Source organism: Cygnus olor, chromosome 1 (assembly GCF_009769625.2).
Source record: "Cygnus olor isolate bCygOlo1 chromosome 1, bCygOlo1.pri.v2, whole genome shotgun sequence".
Lineage (NCBI taxonomy): Eukaryota > Metazoa > Chordata > Aves > Anseriformes > Anatidae > Cygnus > Cygnus olor.
The window spans coordinates 119019051-119038398 of record NC_049169.1 but is presented as its reverse complement, the minus strand read 5'-3'; the positions used below and the strand labels follow the sequence as shown (position 1 = coordinate 119038398).

At 46.9% G+C, this 19348-nt stretch overlaps 1 long non-coding RNA gene across 1 annotated transcript; it reads right to left on the bottom strand.

Annotated features, from left to right (window-relative positions):
• Positions 1-1621: 1621 nt before the first annotated feature.
• Positions 1622-11987, bottom strand: LOC121056981. The gene is made up of 4 exons (XR_005813588.1): positions 11863-11987; positions 11322-11395; positions 5312-5356; positions 1622-4752 (listed from the first exon to the last, which is right to left on the bottom strand). It is a non-coding gene; the product is annotated as an uncharacterized LOC121056981 (long non-coding RNA).
• Positions 11988-19348: the final 7361 nt, after the last annotated feature.

Below are 19348 nucleotides of genomic sequence, written 5' to 3'. Positions count from 1 at the left end.
TTCACTCAAACTGGCAGCTGCCTTTTGTTTCCCGATGGCAGCTGCCAGCAAGAGGCAGGCAGGGCAAGGGAAAAACACACAAGAGCAAAATGCTAGATGCAAAGCATATTACACGCTAGATTTAAAATAAAATAGCGTGCATGAGGGGTAAATATTCAGCATAACGCATGGCGACTCAGCCCCACCACTCTGCTTCCAGTTCCTAGGAGCTGTGGCGCTGGGCTGCGCTGGCTGTCCTGGAAGAAAATTTTATAGGACGCGAGTGCCTGAACATTGGCTTTCTTCATCCGCTTGAGGCAGGTGAAAGAAGAAATATCACTTTGGTGGAGAAGGGTGGTCTGTGGCTGATCCTGTACAGTGGGCTCGTTGTTCCTCTCTCTCTTCTGACAGCCTGCTTGCTTCCTTTTCTCGCGGGAGTGCCTTTCAGTCAGTTTAAGGCTTTTGGCAGGGCAGCGGCTCTGGAGCCTGATCCCCTCCCTCAGCAGAAGCGGTGCTGGCAGCAATGCAGCACATCCCTCTCCTCCTCCACATCACCCCCAGCCAGCAACCCCAGCACCACCGCCAGCCATGGGGGAAGCCCTTTGCCAGGGCAGAATCCACTCTGCAATTGCTGCCAGGGCATAGTTAATCCTGGACAGGGTCCCTATCTGACATCCCTGTACTGAACGTCCCTGACCCTTCGCCTCCCCACCCATCCCAACGCCTTTCCTCATAGAGGCATGTCAGTGAGGGTGGTCACACCTTCCCCGCTCTGTTCGTGAGCACAGGTTTGGGCAACATGGTAAATTTGGCTCTGGGCTACCTGGTACCAAAATGCTTTGGCCACATGGCGCTCACTCTGCTGGTTGGAACTTGTTTTAATGGCTCTGACAGGCCAACTTTGTACCAGCAGCTTCTTCTGCCAGATCAGATATTGCTTACCCACCCCACTTTAACTTCATGCCATGTTCAATGTCGTCTCCCTGCACCGAGCTCACTTCATGCCAGATCAGGTATCGTCCGTCCTCTCCCAGCCACAAAGCACAAAGCTGGCACACGTTCCCCACCGAGCGCCCCAGCTAATCCACCAGAAACACGATCACACACCTGCACCTGCTCCAGGCTGCAAGGCTCTGCTGCTCCTTACGAGGCAGCACCGGGCACGCCAGCACCACAGGAGCTGGCACCCAGGTGCCCCAGCACCGGCCAGGGCAGTGGCAGTGCCTGGAGGCTGTAAAAAATTAAAAATAAAAATAAAACAAATAAAAGAAACAGGTTACCGTGTTTTTCCTGCTGCCTCCATCTGCCAGAGCTAACTAAAATTAGTCAAGCCACGCGAAGAAAACGCCTTTCCTTTATTTACTTGTTCTGATCGGGGAGTGTAAACACACCTGAAGTGGGTCTGAGCTCTTTCTCAATGCAAGGAAATGTTTCAGAGGGATGAATCCAAGGAACCGGGATTATTTTGAATGTGTACGAGAGAAAGAAACATATTGTGTGAAAGCAAAGTGGCACTGAATGTGACCATGGAGACAAAATGTGGGTTTTTTTTCAGCTCCTGCATGCAAGAGCAGCATTTCTCAAAGACAGCTTTTTTTTCTATTTCACCGTCTTTCTGTTTATTTTAAGTGAAGCCCTTTTTTATCTCTTTTTTTTTTTTAGGTTTAATCTTTGTATAGAACATACTCCGTGGCCCTGACAGAGGAAAAGAAGCAAAGTCCTACATCTATGAATGTGTTTAGAAACACCAAATGATCAAAGTCAACCCTGTGTGAGCAGCAGCTGAGTTACCCCTATTATCTTGCACTCCCGGGTTTGACAGACCGCATCACTCAGTGTGTTGATGGATCAGTCTTTGGTGCACGATGAATATTCACGGTGCATACTAAATTAACCAGGTGAGAACACACAGGTTTGTTTTGCATGTTAACTCTGTGTTAACGCTGCCCCTAAGTGGTTAAGTTGGTTTATTGCAAGTTAATTAGCCCTCATTTCAGGCAGTTATTTATTTATATGTCAAAGGCTGTCATGTTTTTCCTCTTTCAGCTTCGTGAGTAGGCCTCGCGTCTCTTTCTAGTTTGTGTTTGCATCCTGCTCTGTGTGGGTTTCACACAACCGCAACATTTACAGTCAACTCGGCTTGGAAAATACGGATACAGGGAAACATGGATGCCTACTACATGTTTATTGCTCGATCCAAGAGAGGCTGTGATCCTGTTAGCAGGCTCCTCTCCCCCAGCTCGTTTTAATTAGCATTTCAAGGGATGCTCGGTACAGCAAGCTGGTGAAGTCTGAAGTTCTGACGGGCTGCTTTTTGCCTCTTTGCTCCTGAATTAATGGGGTACTTCGCAACTGTTCAGCGCCTGGGCACTGCCTGCCCTTTTCCAAGGTGTGTTGATGTTTCTCCTCGTGCTCCCATCCTCCTGGGTGGATCACTGCGGCATGCCGAGATCACACCTTCCCCTCCCAGGGCAGCTGCTGGAGGACAGGTAGGTGTGGGCGCACCACCTAGCGCTGCCCGGGCTTCCCTTCTTCTCCGTGTGTGCCCACAGGGGAGGCAGATGAGGAAGAGGGGTGGCGATGTGCAGCTTGCTGTCTCTAAAGGGCTTTGTGACGAAACTGTGAACCAAATGGCTGCGGAGTTTGCCAACATGCTGGGCTTCGAGGTGCCGTTTGAAATCATCCACCATCCTTGCTTTAGCTGCTTCTGGGCTGTGGCTGCCTTTTCAGGGACCGAACTGCCCCATGGAGAGTATTAATTATGTGGCCACCATGGCCCTTCAAAGTCCAAACAGGTGACTTCTTCAGCTCCTCATTTAATAGATTTGAGTCCCATAGGTCAAAGCAGATTTTCATTTTGAAGTGCTTCTGCTCCCTTTGGGATGGTGTGCAGTAGAAATGCACATTGGTGCTGACCCTGCCTCATCCTCCTCAGTGGGGTCAGGGTCCAAACAGGCAGGGAGAGTCCGCGGCAGCAGGCAGAGCGGTGTGGGCACGCTGGGCTTGTACCTCCGGAGACCTGGATTCAAATTTGCAGTCGAGTCTCTAGATGAGCAAAGGAAACCTGGTCAGTATCGCCATGCCAGCTTCCTGCATTGCACCATGCAGCACAGCTATCCATCCCTCCTCAGGGTCTGTCCGCAGCACAGGGGGAGGAAGGTGAGGAAGAGCAGTGGCAGTGCAGCTCAGGACACCTGGATATATTGGCAGGCTCTCTCGTGATTAACCCCGTGGATTTATCAGCCTCTTGTTTTCACAAGCTCTAAAATTCCTGTCTAAGACACCGTTAAAAATGAAGAGCCGTGAATCTTCAGGAGGGTCTCCAGGCTTCGGCACAGAGCACAGGCGGCTTTTCCTTCATGCCACCGCTGCCCTTCACCTTGAACGAGCGACATTTGTCTCCCATCCCCTTTGCTCATGAGCATGCAGACCGGAGTCCGGGGAGGCGTCTCGCTGCCTCCAGCTCTGTGCATCCATACGTTACCTCCTTGCAGCGCATCCAGCGCCAGGGCTTGGAGAGAGATGTCCAGCCCTTGCGAAGCTGGTGCTGGGGGGCTCGGGGGGGTGAGCAGATGTCCTGCCTTCCCCAATGCCCTGCCGGAGCTGCTCAAGGTGGAGAGCGCTGCTATGCGGAGGAGCGAGGGCTGCCTTCATCCCGGCCTTGCGCAGCACGGTTGGACACGGCGTTAAGGAGTCCAGGCACTGGGATGCGAAATCAGACGCTGCGGGCAGTGGGAGATGAGCTCGCTCATCCGAAAAAAGGCTTCAGGAGGTCATCACTGAGGACACCCTTACAGGATCCCTGCTTCTCTGCTTCCTAAAAGCCTGCCACCACATCTCTGCAGTGCTGTGTTTCTGACTAGGGCTGAGAAAGTCTACATGAAAGCTCAGGGACTACCTTAAATACCCCTAACCAAGCCTTCTTAAAACTTCTATTAAAATACAAACACCGCAGTCAAGACGGCAGGCTGGAGATCTGCCCAGTGGCCAAATAAATCAAAATATTACACTGTTTGCAAACGCCCATTAAAATCTGACAACTGGCTAGTTCCCAAGGCAGCATGGATCTGAAAGATAGAAACAACGTGACCCTTCCCGCTAAGCAGCCCGGGTTTATTGCCTGCCCTTTCAAAGCAGGGCTCTTAATGCCGTCCTTTTCCCAGGGGCTGTGGAAAGGGGTTGCCAGTGGCCGCGGCTCCTCACACCCCCAGCCAACACCGCCAGCCCCTGCCAGGGTCCCTCTTGCCCAGAAGTGCGGCTCAAAGCCTCGTGCCAGGATTGAGGCCAGCACAAAACCCAGCCATTTATCTGCATTCGCTGCCTTGGTGACGCCCGCAGGCACTTTCTGTGCTCTTGATCTGTTTTCCTAAATACGTTAATAAATGAAATGAAAGACATATTGGATGGTAAAAAAAAAAAAAAAAAAAAAAAAAGAAAAAAGAAAAAAAAAGAGAAAACGAGCAGATTTTGATCTAGTAAGCAATTTAAATCTGGGCTGGCAAGCTGCATTCGTTCATTCATTAATTCAGTCGTGTGCTCAGAAAACCCCAGCAGGACTCCCTTCCAGTGCAAGAACTTCCGACTGTGAAATAAACCCCGCGTAACCAGATTAACTATGAGGTATGTATCAGCCAGGTCTCAGGCATTAATTCAAGTATACTTGCCGTGCGCTGCACATCGCCAAAGCCTGATTTCTGGATCAGGTGTTGCTTGCTGGCAGGCATAAACTCTCCGAAGTTTCCTGTCTTCCGCCTCCGCCTGTATTGCTGCTCCCTGCTCAATAAATAAAAAAATATTATTATATGTGCTGTCAGGGAGTCTTGATTCAACTGTTAATAGCAACATTATCAATACCTTGTCTTTCAGTCTCACATAACTCAAAAGTGCTTGAACGGTTTTGTTCTGGCATTACGAAAATGAATCATTTTTGGGTTGAGACCAAGCATAGAAAATCTCACCTTAAAACTTCAGCATTCGTAAATTCAGAATATATTTAGCGTGCAAAAACTGATGGGCAAGATAGAAATCTCTGCATAAGCTTAGTGTAGTCTTCCACCTAGCAAGTCTGTGCTATACTGAATCACCAGATGATTACTGTCTGTGTGAATAACTTCAATTATAGCATTAGTATGTTATTTATCATTTGACAAATGAAGCAGGACGACAGCCTGTTTGCATCAGGTGCTGTACAAACATTTGGATGTGCTCAGACAAGATCCCGAGGACTATCCATAAAGTCAATGGGACATGAGGGGGAATCTTCAGACAAGGGCCCCTTTCCACGAGCAGGCTGATCTATGACCACCATAGCAAATGCTGCGGTCTGGCTTACCAACAAACAGCCTCGCCAAACTCCTGATTTTCTCTGCATGCTCCCCTGTGGACCAAGCAAAGGGAAACAAAGTCAGCATTAAGCCTGTTTGTACAGTCAGAGGCTATGAATGCATTTGTTTTAAAACTGGAGAGTGAGAGGGCTTGGGTTGTTTGGATTTTTTATTTTAACTTTTGTTTTGAAATCTTGATCTGTCCAGGCTTTTAAACCTTTTTTTATTATTATAGCCATCTAAAATATATTTTACGATGCAGCTGAAAGTCATGTATAGCCTCTACTGCAATTTCAATACTTTATTTCAATTCCAATTCCTCATTTGCTATGGGGAATCTAATGCATGATAATGATAACGCTTCAGTCATGGACTGAGCTGGGATCATCCCATTGTTAGTGAGTTGTCCCTTCTCTCCTCATGGAGGTAAATGTTAAAACAAAACTCGGTCCCTGTGTTCTTCACTATGCAGAGAAGTTCATGCTGCCAGGACTTTTGCCATACCTGCTCCACAGATGAAAGTCTTTACTTCCCACTTTTATCAGTCTGGCACCTTTCAGGGATATTAGTTCAACTTTATGTTTTCAGCGAGTGCCTTTGCACACAGCATGCGTGTGTGTACCTGCTATCTCTCTGAAGTATGGAAAAGGCCACTTGCCAGCTGGCCCAATTAATTCCCAGGCTTTCACTGAGCTGGAATTTGGAAACTCGATGTATTCTTTTAGCGTGGACTGCAAATCCCACTCTTTAAATTGGATCTTTCTATGCAAAGTCCTTGCTAAGTCATTGTTTTTTCTGGTGACATTCAGCTATTCAAGAGCCACATCAAAGAGAGCAGAGATGAAAACACGCAAAAATGACTTTTGTCCTTCCTCTCATCTGGCTGTCAGAGAAGAAGGGTTCACAGCTTGGAAAATTTATGTTCATCAGAGTCCTCCAGTGCTATTTATCCAGTTCTATTCCAAATAATATCCATGAAGATTTTTAGCTTGTTAGCAATGAAAATGCTTAGCTGACATTGATTTTGGAGCTACATGGTGCTGAATACAAGCTGGTGCTTCTGCTCTGGAGCCATTGGATGTAATGCAAGAGCATGATCAGATGCTGGCTGAGATGAGAGTCTCCAAGGTGCATGTATTAACATTGCAGTGAAAAAAGCAGCCTCGTCCCACCAACTTTAGAGAGAATCTGTGGCTTTTTGGTTCTTAGACATCTGTGAGCATCATCTTTTCTCATGCTAGTACAATCTGCTTTCTCTTTTCACAAGACTTCGAGGGACAGTGAAATCACTTCAAACCAATTTTATCACGTGAAAAAACAATTAACAGTGTTTCCAGGAGAGGAAAATTACAGGTATTCATCATGGATTCTGCAGTCACAAGCAGACCACAGGCACTTTTCCCTCTGACAACAGTATTTAGAATTGTATAATATTCTGTATTGTAACTTTTATTTCTAAATTCCATGAGTGAGGGATGCACAGTGGCTTTTAGCTCTGGGTTACACACATATGTGATAGATAAAAGACAAAGGGCCTCCTAGTCTCAGAAATACTTTCCCTCTGCCTGTGCTAAAGTCAAGTCATACTTTTTTTTTTTTTTCTTAAGCTTTGTAGGAGGAGCTTCTTCAGCTTCTCCTTACAGAGCAGGTTTGACAGGTCACAAATGATTCTTCCAGACATTTTAAGCCCCTTCTGCTTTCACAACAGCCTTTGCAAAGCAGACAAAGAGGAGAGAAGGAACTAAATGCTCCCGTTTCTGCCTTATCTCCTGCCATGAGCCTTGCCCAAGAGCAGGACGCAAGCTCCCACCTGCAGCCACATACATCTTCCTGCGCTCGTGGTAGGGCTCTGCTCACCTTACGAGCAGATGTGGGAGTACATTTGCTCTCATTCACACCAGAATAACTATTGAGTTGGTGGGAAGTTTCAACCTTTTTTGAAGTTATAGTCAATGCGTCCCTCTCAGAGCGGCTACTTTCAAAAATATAGTCTTCCTACTCTAGAAATGTGACCAAATGCTTTCTTTCTCACCTCGCTGTATCAGAAACACTCAGGCTCTAAGCTCACTTTGCCCAGTCAGCCAGATGCTCTGTAGAACTTGTTGATATCTCCATTTAGTGTGCCAGCTGCAAACTGCATCACAGTAATTTTTTCCCCAGCCAACAAGACAACATCCACTAACTTCACTAGTCAGATTGGTGCAAATAAGAGCAGAACATGACTTTATCTTTTAGGCCGAGGAAAGCAACATCTTGCTTCTTCTGCTGTAAGGCTTTTTCTGCTGCGAGGGTAATGTGTCTTGTGCAGCCCAAATCCACCAGCTCAGCTCTGTGGCCCCCTGGATTTCAATCCTCAGATTCAAACACAGCAATGGTGGTCCAACTTTCCTTATGACTCCTCTTCAGAATATGGCTTAACAGGAGGGGACTTTATGAGAACAGCTGATCAAATGCCTCCTTCGTTATTCAGGCTAATTTCTTGAGTTCCCAGCCAATAGCAGAGACCTTGAGTGTAATGGCTCGGATCTCTAGCAGAGCATGATGCAAAACCAGACTCACATTTCGGCTAATACCTGAGGACCGGATTAACAAAAATCTGTCTCAACACTGCTAACACATCCCACAGCAGAAGTCATCAACAACCCCAGTCTCAAGAAAGGCTGTGTGTCATTTCCTTGAAGGGTAGATGAGGACAAAGTGTATGCAGTGCATCCACACAGTACCAGGTTTACTGTGATTGTGCAACAGCAGGAAATGCCACTGAGCCATTAGTGTGTTTCAAAATACATTATGAACCACAGAACAGACACTAAATAATTTCTGTGCTGAATCAGAACAACAGAAAGCGGGTATTTGAGTAGCTTATACAGACTGAAACAAAGAAGACGTGGACCAAAACCATTAGCCTAAGTTTACCTACTAGCGTGCTTTGTCCATACAGCATTACAACATTGCAAGATCTGACGAACTTCAGAGAATCCAGACAGACTCTTGATGTATGGGTTTGCTTTTGAAAACTTCACTTTGGAGGCAAGAGAGATAGCCAGATATGTCCTGCATCTCAGGCTAATTGTACAAGAATATTTATTCCATTCAGTAAGTGTGCATCTGGTAGTGATGATTGCAAAGCTTGTAAGAAGGCCGATACTTCCTAGCAAGTGACATTTTTATGGTTAATAGAAACTGTCATAGAAACCACTTGGAGGGGGATATGTACAAGCTTGATTTCCAACTTAACTGTAAATCACTTCAGATTAGAATTAGATATCATGACAAAATCCTTCATCCTGTAAATTTCCAGAATGTAAGCAGCAGTGGCTCTGGGAGAAACTGTGATAAAACTAGAAGAAAAGTTTCTCATCCGGTTTTGACATCCAGCGTGCCTGAGATCATGTCTTCTCCGTAAATGATACCACATTACAAATGTGCCTGCTCTTTCATTTCTGGCTATTGTGTTAATAATAGGAAGTAGTCCTTCTTGTAGGCCAGGGCTCCTTGAGCAAGTGACTGTTCAAACGTGGAAGAGAAAGATGGGCGTCGTGCCAGAGACATCACAGGCAGCCTCAGACCTACGGTGCTGTAACAGTCTGAGTCATTCCCTGTGCTCCTACAAATACAAACGAGGACAATCCCAAGACCTAGCGGGGCTTACACCATCAGCCTGTTGAGATGAGTATGCAAGGGATGATGCTAAGGGTGAGATGAGAGTTTCTCTGCCTAAATATTCTTATTCCTGTGGTGTTCATGCCACTGATCTCCTGAGAAATGCCCCAACAGCCTCACAGTAGTTTTGCAATCACTGTAATGGTCAAAGGACATCAGTAAGGCAAAATCTGTGTGTAGAGACAATATCTTTTGTTAGACCAACTGATTATAGATGGGAAAATCAGGCAAGCTTCTGGACACAGATGTCCCTCTTCAGATCTCTAAAAGCCACTATTTGTAGTGCTGCCAAAGAAAAAACAATCAGCACAAAATGACCACTGTTCTCCTGCATATTAGAGCTCGGCTTCACCCTTCCAGCAGGGGACTGAGTCAGGGATGGTTTTGCAACACCCACCTTTCAAAGGAGCCCATTTCCCTCTGGCAAGTGCGGGAGCACTCCCAGAGCCCTCTGGCAGTTGTATCTCCAAGCTGTGGGTCTCCATTCCTTTCCCCTGCTACGGAGGTGCCCCCGGCCCCTCTGACTTTACCCCCCTGCCTGCCTGGCTGAGAGATCTTGTTCCTTTTGGGCCTCACCCATGTATGACACGGAGAGGTCACAAAACCTCCTTTCCCCAACTTTCTTATTTTCACAGAGATGGAAAAGTTCCACGAGAACGTGGGGCAGTTCCTTAGAACAGTGTCTGTGCTGTTCTCAGCATGGGACAGCAGGGGCAACATACTTCTGCAATGGTAGTAATAGCACTCCAGCACTCAAGACCCAGGGCAACTTCACCAGGGAAACTCAAATTCTCCACAAATAGGAGAAAGACCCATGAGAAAACTTGGTATGAAACCAGTGGGAGATAGAAACCTACGCATTAAAATGTTTGAGATAGAGCACAGTTGCAGAGCCAGATTATATTCCAATCTGCAAGGGTCCCAGTACCCTCCTCCCATGGCTGAAGGACATTTCTTGGCTGCTCTCTTTCAGCTGGGCCCTGCTCCCAGCAGAGACAACAAATACAACAAATAACCATTTCAACTGAAGTGCCACTGCGCTGTACAGCATCGCTCTGCAGCCCTCGCCAAAGCACCAGTCACACACTATTTACCGCAAGCTGGAGAATTCACTAAATCTGGCCTATTTTAAGTCAAACAGGGGCAGTTCCAGCCCTCACAAGGACAGCCCTGCTAGCTGCCCCCCCCTCTTGCACAGCAGGGAGAGGAAGGGGGCATCCATGTCTGATACCTGGGCTGAGAGCAGCCACGGCAGCGTGCTCACGCAAGGAAATAGGTGGCTGGTGGGGAGTTACAATGGAAAAGCAATTGCACTGCACCTCTCAGAGGGTACAGGCACGTGTAAAAGGCTGCTAGCAGCCTGAGCCAATTAATTTCCATATTCCCTTTCAGTGAGATGTGGAAACGAAGCGTGTTGCATTCAGCATGGGATGCTTAGTACGGGGCGGGGGGGCGGGGGGGGGGGGGAAGGGGAAAGGGGAAAAAAAATGAATCAGCAATCAGTAAATTCAGAGGAGGGGCAGGAGGAATGGGTCTGAACAGATGAATCAGCATTGGTTTCAGGTGATGGAGGGAAGGAGGCATTTCTGCTCCACTGATTTGTGCAGCCTGATTGAAGTGAGCCCAGCACTGGCATTGCATAGGAATGGGAACTCTCTGATAGGCTGTGAACGCTATGAAGGGAAAAAATCCAGCAGTCGTGCAGACAACGTCTTCATTAAGTACATTTTGTGACCTCCCAGCTGATTGGACATTTTTTGACTGACTTATAGTAATGTTATAGACGTTTGGGGTTTGTTGTTTGTTGGTTTTTTAAGCGTATGGCGACAGTGTGTGGGGTAATGAATTTTAAGCAAGGCTGCATGAAATTCAATCACTTAATCTTAAATTACAAGCCACTGGCTGCCAAAGCAATTTTTGAGATGGAAATTCTTCTGATTCACAGATTCCTTTGCCTCTTTTAAGGAACAAATGAGTAAACAAACTAAGAAAATGTTATTTGCTTTTTCAGAATTTGCTAGCAGGGAAAGATTAAATTTCTTCAGTGGTATTTGGCAGTGCCTGCTTTCCCCTCTGTAGCAGGTATCTGGAAGAATATGATTCATGATGAACAGATATCATTTCCAACATTTCTCTGTTGTATAGCCAAGAGTTGAGCCTATTGTTTTAAACATTGCAGGGATGCTAATTAAGGTATACCAGAGATTACAAAACTTATTCCAGTAGCCTTGGAAGTCCTAGAGGAAGCAATGGGCCAAAAATATTTTTAGAGGATATATCAAAGAGATTGGTGATACTCTCAGAGTCCTTAGTCAGCCAGGTAAAACCTCTCGGGATTACCCAAGGATTACTCACACAAGTAATTGTTGCAGACTCAAAACTCTTCTGTGCTCACTCTCCAGCAATCAGGCTGTTGTAGGAAAAGCACTCTTAAAAAGAGACAAATAGCAAGGCATGAGTGCTTGACTGGGTGCTAAGAGAAATTAGACCTTCTGAAGACCTGGCCCTGGGTCTCATGCCCACACAAGAGACACAAAATGAGTAGAGGGTTACTCTGGTCTCACTCCAGTACAAACTGGGAGTCTGTGGTACTGGTTTCATGCACATGCACATGACCCGAGTCCTGTCTGCAGCCTCCCCACACCCTGCACACAGCAAACCTCCCAGAGGATATGGACCCAGAAATAGGCAAGGGGCACCTGTGCCCCTCTGGGGATTTGTGCCTCGGGGAGCAGCATGCTTTCCTGCCTCGCCTCATGGGGCTGCGGTGTGGCTGACCAGTGCACCAAGGACTGCAGGGCAATCTGGTGTCCTGGTAATGGGGCTGGGTGAGTGCCACCGGGTCAGGCAATATTTCACAGCAGCACGCACAGAGAAGAAGAGAGCAGACACTAACCTTCAGCATACTTGCTCCCTTGCGTCAAGTCCCTGCAGCTACCCATTTTCCGACTTTCTACCTTGAAAGAAAAAAAAAAGTGTTTTGAGGAATAAACATCACAAACCAATTCATTACAGGAGATTTTTATTCATTTGTTTACTTTCTAGATACATCAGACCTGCCTGAGACAGTCATACATGGTCATTGTAGTGTAAAATTATTCTCCCAAAGAAATAATTACCAAGCAGGTAATCTTCTCTTAATAAACAGTATGTGGTCATGCACTTCCCTAAATTTTATTCAACCCAGAAAAAAAGGCTGCAAAACAAATGTGGCTTTCTTATTTCTCTCTCTCCTCCTTTATTTTGTGATTCAGGACATCCATGCATTATTGAGGTCTGCTCAACATGGAGCTGCCTTTAAAGCAGACTCTCTGCATTGAGGATTATGTGTGGATTATTGCTGAGAGATCATTCAGAATCAGAGCTAAGCATTTACCCAGAAATCATTTGTAATTCCAGTTGCCCCTTATTTTGGCTAATAACGGCTGTAAGGACAATTGGATCAGCGCTGTGTACCTGTCAGCTGCGCCGAAATTCCCAGTACAGTCCTGAATTGTGTGCTGCACGATTACCAAGGGAAGCTCAGCGCTGTGTCTTATCTTTTTTGTAAATCCTCTTAATGCGGTTGCTGCCGGATCCCCCACGCGCTACTGAATCAGCACCTTCTGTCAATCACTTGGAGGGGAGCTCTGCCTTCAGAGGAACTGATTCAGCAGGGCTGGGGACCACCACGTTGGCAGCACCAGCAGCACCAGCATCCCGAGAAAGGGGGAAACACACTTCAGTGAGTGTGGATGCAGATGCAGGAAAAACAACGAGGGGGAGTAAGGGAGGAGGGAAAGAGCCAGAGGGTGAGGGAAAGGCTACAGGAGGGGGGAATGGTTCAGGGAACAGAGTGCCTAAGAGAGTTGGTTGTATGAGGGGAGGAGGAGAGAGGGGGAGAACAGAGGAAATGGAAGGAAAGAGGAGTCTGGAGGGAGAAGGGAAGAAGGGGGAGCAGGCAGACGAGTGGGCGCTGAAAACTCCAGACAAAGGCGTCCAGCAGCCACCTTCTTCCTCTGTTTCCCGTAGCACTGGTGGGGAGCTGCCCCTCGTCAGGCAGCCCCTACCCACACCGCGACAGAGGGGCTTTCTGCAGAGCAACGAGGCGAGCTGTGCTGATCCGTGCGGCTGACACCAAGGACGGCAATTGACCACCACCAACATGAGTAACGTGACGTGATGTGATGCAGTGAGATAGGACGTGACGTGACGTGACGTGACATGAACAACCAGCAGCTCAGGGACCTGTCTCCCCACCCATCCTCTGCCTCTCCCTGCCCACATGCCTGAGGAGAGGGGACAGGCAGGGCCTGGCTTCCCAAAGGGGCAGGACCCCCCCCATGTCCATCCATGCCCCTCTCGCTGCTGCAAGCTAGCGCATATTTGGGTTTTAACCTCTGCTAGAAAGCGCCCCTCCCCAGGAGCAGGACACACACACTTGAGCCCTCAAGGCTCTTTGAAAAATCGATCTTTCCCAAGCTGTACCAGAAGGATCACTAAAACCTCCAGCCACTGCATCTCACCGCCACATAGTAGTTTTTATACACAAATCCTCGCCTGACGGACAGAAGAAGGGGAAAAAAAAAAAAGTTCCTTGGGTGTTATCCATTTTGCATGCACATAAAAGATGAACTTCCCTTTGGAAACAAAATGCGCAGAGTTACGGTTTGAAAGGGGCCTCAATTTGGCTTCGACCGGGTGCAACTAATTGCGGCTGCGAGCGGCGGCAGGTGCGAGCAGGCAGCTGAGGCGCCCTCCCCCGCCGTTACCCCCCACAGAGCCCCAGCCTCCCTGGGGAGGCAGCACGGGGAAAGGGAGGCCAGGGGGGACGCCGCGGGGCGAGCGGGGGGTTTGCAGGGCCCTCTCGGCTGCTTTGTGCCTGAGCATGGCAGGGCCCGATGGCACTGTCTCCACTGGTGTCAGATGGTTCTGGAAGGCCTCAGAAGGTTCTAGAAGGCCTCCCTGGGCCAGGAGCTGTGGGCTGCTACAATGATGATCCCCAGGCCAACTTCACTCCAGGTGAAGGCTGCTTTTTAACTGAGAAGTGGTCAGGCTCTGGGACAGGCTCCCCAGGGCAGTGGTCGCAGCACCGAGCCTGCCGCAGTTCAGGAAGTATTTGGACAATGCCCTCACACAACCACAGCCAGGGAAGCGCAAAGCACACTTTGTCACTACCTTTCCTGAAAGCTCGTTTTGCCTGCAATGCTTTTAGCAGGGCAGACAATTGCATTTGCAGTCTTAATTCTTTCATTCTTTTTATGTCTTTTAAGAGTAACTGAATCACGGAGATAATGCACTGGCTTTCACAAAGGGGATCTATGATCCCACTGCCCACAGCCTTCTCCTCCCACTCCTACCCGTTCATCCCCTTACTTAGCAGCCCAGGGGATGAGACAAAGAGGGTAAGCCTGTCTGGGCAGGAGCTGTGGGTTTTCTCTCCCATGTCCAGGCACACTGAGGGACCGTCAGTTGTGACCAAATGGCAGACTTGGGCAGTGTGAGTGCCTGGCCCAAGCTCCCGAGTAACAGAGGCAGTGAAGGATGTCTCAAAATTCATTCCTGAAGGAGCTAGAGCACATCCTTCAGGGGCAAAAAGAAGCCCTAATCCCAATTTGAAGTTGTTGGTGTTTGCCCCCACAGTCCTTGGTAATTAGTTCCACTGGTTAATTACCCTCACTGTTAAACATCTGCACCTTATTTGTAGTCAAAATTTGTCTGGCTTCCAGCTTCCAGTTGGATCATATTACCGTTGCGTCAGCTAGATTGAAAAGCCTTCTATTATCACATTTCTGTTCTCCATGTCAGTACTCAGGGACTGTGATCAAGTCATCCTCTCCACTTCGTCTTCGTTAAGTTAAACAGATGGAGCGTCTCCACCAGTCTGTCACTACACACCATGTTCTCCAGTACTTAGTCATTTTGCTCCATGGCCTGCCGTGGATTCATCCTCACCTCAGCCACAATCTTCCTGAACTGTTAAGACACACTCATCTTTTTTAGGGTCTTTCCCTTCTAGCTCTGGAGTCTCCAGACAGGACTGTGGTCTATACTCTGTTTTTGGATGTAAGTCCTAGTGTTTGATTACAGAGAAGGATACATTTTTTAGGTTTGTACCCATCTCATTAAGCAACTGAGACCGTGATGCCGTGATGACACCTGTTTTACTCTTTAGCCAGAGTTTTCAGTGTTACGGAGTTTCCTGGAAAATAGTGGGGCTGGGAGAGCAGCCATCACTTCCTTCCACTGAACTTCCAATTGCACAATTGGAACAACTTCCAACAGCGCTAAGCTGTTGCCTCTGAGTTCTGCTGGAGACCTAATCTTTTCCTTTGTTGCAGTCCCTAATGCTGCTGGGTTTATTTGGGTGAAAAAATAAGTTATCCTTAGTGGTGGATAGTGGATAGATAGTCAGTAGGTTCGTACAGAAGTGGATGCCATTTCTTCTTAAACAATCCTCACTGGGGAATCGCCACCTCCCATGTATTCCCAGAGAGCTCAAGTGTGCCACTAATGGTAAGCAAACTGCTTCATGATGGGCCACCAAAAAAATCCAGACCAGTGTTTATGTTGTTGTTCTTTTTCCCTAAGGGAGACATGGAGCGGCTTTCCCTGTGCCTGCACACAGCACAGAGCTGAGACTGCAGCTCCGCAGCACAAGCAGCTTTTGTTCGTATAACCACACACGGCATGGGAGCAGATGCAGCTCTGAAGCACAGAAACAGAGGTGGTGCAGGCAGCCCATGGGCCCATCTCCTGTCTCAGGAAGTGTAAATGCAGTGGGATTTCCCTGTGATTCCCAGAGCTGAGTGCTGAATCCTGAGCCTGCACTGCCGGTGAAACCCCACACAGCAGCATCAAGGTTTCTAGGTCTTCAGTCGCCAAGTATCTGTTAGGCAGACAGTAGAAAGGTGAAAGTTAATGCCCTACCACCTCTTTTTCCTTCCCCTTTCAATACTGAATTGCTTCATAACTAGCTAAAGCTTTGCTTGCCCACTGCAGTGACTTCTGTGGGTGTCACACGGATGCTGCAGGACAGCAGAAGAAAAGCGGTGTGTTGAGGCCACATGTATGTGGGCAGAAGGGTTTCTGTGGCGATTGCCCCTGTTGGATTTGCACACCATGTGAAAACCTTCAAGGATGCCAGTGAAGTGCTGGTAACAGGAGCACGTCCAAACACTGTGCACACTGCTGCTTTCTGATTGTCTCGTTCCTGGGTTGAGGAATCAGCTATGCTGTAATCAGGGATGACCTATGTTTTGGATATTGCACATGGAGCCAAAATTGTGGTGAGCAAAGCCTTGCAACTACTTAAACGAATGGGAGCTTTGCCAGTGACTTCAATGGATCTATGATTTCACCATGACATCTGTCGTGCATTAGCTACATCGGTATCGATGTAGCAGGCTGAAAACCAAGGCCTTGCCTATGCCAGTTTAGAGTCAGCGGAGGAGTGCTGATACCAGTATTTGGGGGACAGCCAGAGCCAGATACAGCACTTTCATTATTGGTATAACTGCAACCAGGCTTGGGGGTAGTGAAGCTTTTATTGTCCTGGTAAAAATTATCCCTCTCATCAAAAATTATATTGGTGCAAAACCACTGGGGAGGGAGACTTGGTTTTCATGTCTCTGTGATCAGGATGTACTGCCAAATTGACAAGTGCACCTTAACGTGCATTTCACTAACACAAAACACTATGAATAAAATAAAAGTACTACATTGTTTCACTACCACATGGACTAAAAAGAAAATATTTTTATAGTATGAAACATTATTTTCATGCATAAAATAATGTTTAAAAAAGCTGTGTAAATAACTGATCACAGAAATCTAAGTAAAATTAGCCACACAAAAATAAAATAAAATAAAAATCTAGAGTCTCTGCACAACTCTAATAAATATCCCAAATATCTGGACTAAATAACAGAAGTCTGGTAAACATTTCAACTTCGAAAAAAGAAAAAAATGAGTCCTGGCTTTAAAATAGCTTCTCCTTTCTGCAATTTTTTTTTTCTCACAGTCCAAATAACAGAGTGAAGAAGAACCTGATCCAATTCCCATAGGTCTCATTAATGAACCTGAAAAGAGAATGTGCTGGAATTGCTGAGGGCTCTCACTCCATTTAAAACGTGTAACAAAACCAAAAAATACCTACCTGCAGTGTTTCGGGGATATACAAAGTTTGTGTTCAGAACTACATGGCTGGAGATTTCTGGCACAGACAGCACACTAAATCTTCTGAGTTTCCAGCTGTGCCCCTTGCCAAAGTCTCGATGCAAAGCCGGAGCCAGGTCCTGCGGGCCCGTAGAAGATGGAGGTCTCCTCTGCCACTATCCGTGTTCCTTACAGCGGGACCACTCACAGCCAGGCTGCATGCGGAGCCTGGTGTCAGCTGCCCATGGGGCTGAACTTCCCAGCTATTCCATGCTTCTTAATTGAGTGTCCCCCACCCTGGGCTTGCTTTTCTGAAGCGTATCGATGAGGGTTTCCACACCCCTGCTTAGTTCAGACACAGGGCCAAGAATTGAGTGGTGCGACGTACTGGTTGCTCTGCTCCGGGGACTGGCAGCTGATGCTGGGCCTGAAGCACGCTTTGTTTTTCCCCTTGCCGCGGAGGGAGTGGGAAGCAGTTCCTGGATGCAGCGATGATGCACAGTGCTTTGGGAACTACAGCCATTCGTTCCTGGGTGTGTGAAATCAAGATCCAGTTAATCCACCCACGCACCAGCCTCACCTTTCCTTGCAGCATTGTGAAAATGTGCAGCCTAAGCTATGGTCTAGCTCTCCAAGCTATTGCATTCTTCTGTCTGTATCAATTTGGCTCTTATGTCCTAGGCAATACCAACACAGCCGATCCAAAATGAGTTATCTGGGTTGGGGATCCTGGCTCAGCACAGTACAAATAGAGGACCAGATGCAAACCTTTACTTTGGGTTCCCGCCATCTCAAATCTACATGAGTAGAGCTAATTTTGTTCCAAAGAAAATGAAGATTGTCTGTTTTTTACCTCCCACGTCCTTCACATAGTCTGTTTTTGTTTACTGAGACTGGGGTTACTCAGCCTTTTATCAGGTCTTATTTAGGAAGACTGAAATGCTCAGTCCCTCCTACTTCTTCATATCCAGTCCCCTGCTCTTGTTGGCAGTCACGTCTTTTTATACCATTTATAAACTGATCAAGTGCTGTCTAAAAACTAGTTACATATATATTTTGTTGTTGTTGTTGTTCCCACTGCTCATATTGAAAAGGTGCTCCAGAACCTCCTATTTCAGTCACGCTTTTTTGCTTAGCATGATGGCAACTCCAAATAAGGGAAGGCAGTCCAAAAGGAATAAATAATATTGTGCGGAGAAGAAAAGCAACTAACCTACACATTATCATTAAACAACAGGACGTGACAGGCAGCGTAATGTTTCTGGTTTTGTTGTGAGTCAGGAAGATGAAGGTCATGTGATATCAGCTCTCTCTGCAGCACAATAAACCTTATTAACATTATAAGATAAAAATAAATATTCAACAATTAAGGGAAAAAAGGGTCACACGTTTGCATCTGCTGGGGATTATTGACAGCAATCTGACATTACCATCAGCTAAACCCACTGCTCTATTTTGTCCAGAGTTTCTAAAGCCATTATATAATGATCAGTCTAATAAAGTCTAGATTAGAGGCATTTCTCTTGTGTACAAAGAGATTGGCTTTTGGGTTGCCTTTTGGAAAAGCAACATTATTCTTAGGGAGAGAAAGGGTTAGTTGTCTCTAACAGCGATCCTGATGAAAAATGTAAACTGTCTGAGGCCATTTCAGACCTCTGGCAATATTTTATGCTAACAGGTTTATGTCTGAATTAACAAAGTTCTCTAACCACTTAGTCTGTTAAAACGCAGTTATTTTTCCCCCTTGCTAGGAAAGCATGTGCCAACCTAAATTTGGATTGTGTTTATTACCATTTGCAATCACCTGGTGTCAGAGGCCACGTGAATCCTGTGAGTTTATCTGATTTGAGTGTGGTGCATCCAAATGTACCTTTCAACTTGTTTCTTCATGCTGTGCGTGTCCAGAGTGTTTTGCAGTAATACCATAAGCCCCTACAAGTGCATAGATAGGAAGGAGCAGAGTAAGATACCGTCCCTTGGGTACCACATAGCTCGGAGGAAGGTGCTGAATTTGAATCATCCTATATCCACTGACCCAGCATCAGAATGCATGCTGCCTTTCTTTTCTTCTTTTGTTCCTTAAAATGGGGTGGGGGAGCGCTAGGGCAGGGCAAATGTCACTTAACGAAAAGATGCTATCAAGGCAGGTAGCACCAAGGTATGACTCCTCTCATACACCATTTTATGGCACACATGAAGATTCACAACACAGCATTGACATCTACCAGCTACTGCCTGCCACAGGC